Raw genomic sequence first — 5,678 nt, 5'->3', positions numbered from 1 at the left:
TGCTCATGCACTTTAGCAGGTTATGGATGATGAGCCTCCCATTTTTCATTTGCGGGAACATAGAGAGGATGAGAAATTTCATGCAGCACAAGACCCCTCAACAGCAGCTCAACAGTGTTTATCACTTTGCCCTTATCCGGATTTTGGTGGACCATCAGTTGGGATTGTAGGGTATTGCTTGGGAGGACTTCATTTCCCGTGACTTCTTCAGCGCTCCACAGGTAGTATCAGAGGCAGAGCATGAGATAGGGGGTCTGTCACATCAGGATGAGCGCCATGAGACTGCTACCATGCCAATATACATCACCTATCAGAAAGGCAGTAGACCTTTGTTTGCAGCAGCAAAGCGAGTGTTATCTCCACCCGGGGTGGAAGGGGCCTCGCTTCCGACATCAACATCACAAGAGCAGGGCAGAGGTAAGGAGCCAGTGCATGATGAGGGGCCTTCAGGTGAGCCATCAGGTGAACGAGAGATAGAATTCGTTCTCCTTCAGGATGATGAGACAGATGCAGAACCTACAAATGCAGAGCTTGGAGAGATCATCCAGAAGCAGCAATCAGTGATTGAGAACTTATCCCTGGACTTGGAGAGGGCCAAGTGGAACGTGAAGTATCTGGAGCAGAGGAACAAGAAACTTGAGGATCGGCTAGCTGAGATAGAGTTGCAAATGATCAAGGAAAACCGGCAACACATCATGGCAGCACAAGGTAGACCTATGGAGCAAAGAGATGAGGACCGGGAATATGTGTTAGAAAAAGTGAACGTTCACTTGGAGTAGCAGTTGGATAAGGCTAGCAGGGAAAAATACATGCTGAGGCGCATGACTCACCACTACATGGCCCGAAACATGAGCTCCAAAGTAAGAATCAGAAGCCTAAAGGCAAAATTGAGCAAAGCAACAAAAGAGGCAAAGGAGGCAAAGGAGCAAGATAGGCTTCGAATCTTGGCTAAGGCTTCCTTGGCACAGCATAGCACTTCATAGCGAACATCCAGCCCAAATTTCAAAAAATTTGGGGAAATTTTGGTCACTTGGTAATTTTTTGGGTAAAAAACAGGGATTTCCTCCCTGTGCGTCGCGCCACTAGCTCGACGCTAAAATTATAGGGCTCCAATTGAGAAATGGCTTGCATATTTGGATTCAGCATCGAAAATTATGACTACTGGTGTCTGGGCAAGAGATTTGGGCAAGGTCTGGGTCTCCTAAAGGTCAAAAAACACCCAAAAATGGCCTCTCTGCCACTTTTTTGACACACAGAAAGAAGTCTTGGGAGAATGGAGATTTGGAGGGGAAAATGAACACCAAATTTGAAAATTCCAGTTGGGTTAGAAAGTAGACAAGACAGGCTTTCCAGCAAGCCCACTTGGGCAAATTTTGGTGATGAAAACGAATACTGGGGTCTCTTTGTTTTCAGTATTTTTACAAGTCCGATCTTGGGACCTGTGGGTTATGGGCCCACGAAGCTTTTCAACATCAATAACAGATCCTTCTGTATGCACTGGATCAGCGTCCAATTTGGAAACCAGAACTTCCGCAGGCTTCACAGCTTGAAAAATTCCACTTGTCTGCAATATTAGTAACAGTAAGCGGTATATTCTGACCACTCTCCACGAATTTACTCTGCAGCCATTCCTTTCTCGAACCGATTTCGCGCACTTTGAATGTCAGGCTAAAAATAACACACCAGCAAGAACATCCTCAACACATCAACGTGTTCAGGTTTGGGCTCTTGAGCCGGTTCTCGCTCTCCCTCCGGTTCCGTTACTTTTCCATATTCCACATGCTGCATGCATTTTCTCTTCTTCAACCCCTCAAAGTCCTTAACGCCTGCCAATGATAAGAGTTGTCCACAGTCCTTTCAACCCTAGCTTGTCTCTATTGTCAAATACAACGTATTCATCATACACCGACCTTTCTGTAGGCGAGAGCATGACCAGGAAACGGGCCATGTCTTACTGTTTCATAATTTCCTTCTGAGTAGAATCACCCAATATTCCAGGCGAACGCGACTGGTTAAGCAAAAAGAAATTTTTGAGACACATTTTTTTTTACAACCCTGACCACCGAAGCCTCAGCGCCCTTACTCAAACCAGGGGCCTGGATGACGAAGATTGACAGAAAACTTGATGGCAAACAATTCAAAGAAAAACAGAGACATTAATTCACAAAAAAACATTTTTATTATTTACAAAATTGGTTACAATTTAAGGCATTTCAGCCTTAATCAAGATTTCCCCAGCAACTACATTTTGTCCTCTCTCACACGCACAATTTTTCTTTTTCCTCTTTTTTCCTGATTCTCTCATGAATCCTTCAGTTCTTATTACACATACATTCGGATACATTCAGTTTTAACTGATTTTTAACTAAAATTAGTTTATTAACCGAATCTTGTTCAAGATTGGCCTGGCTGTCCATGTGGTCGTCCATCTGTCTTCTTTCTCTAATTTTCTTTCATTGAGGTGTCCGAATGCTCCTGCATCAGAATCTTGAGGTAAAAAAAATTATGACCTCCTGGTCATATGCTCCTGAAGTACAAAATTATGACCTCCTGGTCATATGCGTTTCCTTCACAATTCGCAATTCTACCCACTGTTTCACTTCGTCAGTGGAACTGCCTTCTGTGAGCTGCAACCAAACCTCTGCCATAGCAAGTCCTCCCTGCTACCAGATGTCCTACCGAGCTTCTCTGCTGAGCTTAGTCCTCTCGGCATCTCCGCGGTTCTCTCCTCTTGAACTAATTGAGCACTCCTGCTCCAGGTTTGCTGCAATCTTCTCACCTTCACAAACAAACTGTACCTCTTTTTTCTTCGTACCTCCTTTCTTTGCATGCAAAAAAACTCCTCTCCGCAGGAAATCTTTTCCCGCTCTGATACCACTTGATGAAAACGAATACTGGGGTCTCTTTTTTTCAGTATTTTTACAAGTCCGATCTTGGGACCTGTGAGTTATGGGACCACGAAGCTTTTCAGCATCAATAACAGATCCTTCTATATGCACTGGATCAGCGTCCAAATTGGAAACCAGAACTTCCGCAGGCTTCACAGCTTGAAAAATTCCGCTTGTCTGCAATATTAGTAACAGTAAGCGGTATATTATGACCACTCTCCACAAATTTACTCTGCAGTCGTTCCTTTCTGGAACCGATTTCGCGCACTTTGAATGTCAGGCTAAAAATAACACACCGGCAAGAACATCCTCGACACATCAACGTGTTCAGGTTCGGGCTCTTGAGCCGGTTCTCGCTCTCGCTCCGGTTCCGTTACTTTTCCATATTCCACATGCTGCACGCATTTTCTCTTCTTCAATCCCTCAAAGTCCTTAACGCCTGCCGATGATAGGAGCTGTCCACAGTCCTTTCAACCCTAGCTTGTCTCTGTTGTCAAATACAACGTATTCATCATCCACCGGCCTTGCTGCAGACGAGAGCATGACCAGGCAATGGGCCATGTCTTACTGTTTCCTAATTTCCTTCCGAGTAGAATCACCCACTATTCCAGGCGAACGCGACTGGTTAAGCAAAAAGAAATTTTTGAGACACATTTTTTTTTACAACCCTGACCACCGAAGCCTCAGCGCCCTTACTCAAACCAGGGGCCTGGATGACGGAGATTGACAGCAAACTTGATGGCGAACAATTCAAAGAAAAACAGAGACATAAATTCACAAAAAAACATTTTTATTATTTACAAAATTGGTTACAATTTAAGGCGTTTCAGCCTTAATCAAGATTTCCCCAGCAACTACATTTTGCCCTCTCTCACACACACAATTTTTCTTTTTCCTCTTTTTTCCTGATTCTCTCATGAATCCTTCAGTTCTTATTACACATACATTCAGATACATTCAATTTTAACTGATTTTTAACTAAAATTAGTTTATTAACCGAATCTTGTTCAAGATTGGCCTGGTTGTCCATGTGGTTGTCCACCTGTCTTTTTTCTCTAATTTTCTTTCATTGAGGTGTCCGGATGCTCCTGCATCATTTGGACACCTGCAAGTGCCCCAAAACAGGTCCCAAAGTAGCGCGACGCATAGAAAAATGGCGCGGCGCACAAAGGAAAAAATTGTCAATTTGCTTCCGTTTCGCGAAATTTCGGATCACGACTTCTCCAAGTGGTCCCGCTCATCTACACTGCGGTTTTTTGGCACCAAAGGCAGCATTTAAAGAGGTTTTTCTCCAGATGGGCTTCTATCCAAGTGGCGAAGGAAGGCAAACGGTCACCCAAAGCCAAATGTCATGTTTGCAACGCTACACCTATAGTTGATGGTTGGCTCTCCATCTCCATTTCGCAATGATTCGAGTAACTCCCCAACCCTTGGGCGTTCTATCTCTTCCTCACACATTCTATATATGGTATGCAAGTTATTTGCAAAGGGTTGGTTGGCTTGTAACTTCTGGGACACTGTGGGAAAGAAACTCTGTTTCTTCACTGTGTATTTTTGACAGAGAATTAATGAAAGGCAGCGGCTTTGTTTCATGAGATTCTTGTGGTTGTTAGTGTAGCAAATGTATTTCTTATGTGTTCATATGTATTTAGTTATGTTTCATAATTCATTTCATGCTCATTTCCAGTGAAATTTTCTAAGTGAGATTAGGTAGAATCCAATTTTTACTGCTCTGCCTGTGGGAAAATTTCATGTTTCAGTGTTATTCTTCTGTTGAAAAGGATTCATGTCACTATGCCCTTTTCACTTTCTTCAGCAATCTATTCATGTTGTGGTACCTCAAACTAAATTGTTACATTTTCCGCCTACCTTGCCTCACGGAATAATCTGTGCCTTCATATTCAATTCTCTATTCTTTACTGAGCGCCGGCCCCATAACATCCCAGAAGCTCGGTCATTTCATAAAATTGTTTCCAGAATCTCTTTTCACTTACTAGCCTAAGGTAAACATTGTATTGTAAGTCATCTCAGACCGTTTCGATCATTTATTCACTGAACGTGACTCAGAGAGAGCCCTCTCCTGCTCTGGTAGGGCTAGCTACCAGGCTGAGCGTGGTTTATGGTTACCCTAATTTTTGCCTTCCTTCAGGCTAAGGCAGATTTAGGTGCTAACAAAAACAACGGCCTATTGATTCTAGGCTTTCTTTCAAATTATCACTTATTCTGGGAGGTATTATTCCAAGCAGGACTTGATGCAAAGGAATCAAAACATAGTGGAAAATATCATAAAAAAAAATGGTATTTAAGATTAGAATCCCATAGAATAGGAGCATAATTTTGAATTGGTAGTTGTTTGTCAGATGGGAAATTCTATTTCATGAGTGGAAATGGGACCGAGGCAATAATAACATCTAACAAATAGGAAAACATACAAAAAATATAATTTGATCCTAGGGGGAGATGACATTAACAGTTTCACTGAATCTATGATATTCTGTGACTACAGGTCAGCTCATTTTAGGCATTTCCCCTCATCCAAAATGTTATGGATTATTGGGATCCATTTAATTTTACAATGCTCGGGATCTTGTTCCCCATATAATATGCTTAGCATTTTAATAAGAAATCTAGCATGCTTCTTAAAAATAGCTATTGGATAGTCCTTTTTTCCTTTGAGCTTGAAACCTTTTGCTTCTTCTCTCAAATATTCTTCAATTACTATATCATAATTCTCTTGACATTTCTTCAAGATAGTACTTCGAAACTTATGAAGGAACTCAAAATTGAGTG

Source organism: Pinus tabuliformis, chromosome 9 (assembly GCF_031772625.1).
Source record: "Pinus tabuliformis cultivar Carrire ecotype Pingquan chromosome 9, CPIR1, whole genome shotgun sequence".
NCBI classification, from domain to species: Eukaryota; Viridiplantae; Streptophyta; class Pinopsida; order Pinales; family Pinaceae; genus Pinus; species Pinus tabuliformis.
The sequence above is the reverse complement of the archived record's forward strand: the minus strand, read 5'-3'. Positions refer to the sequence as shown.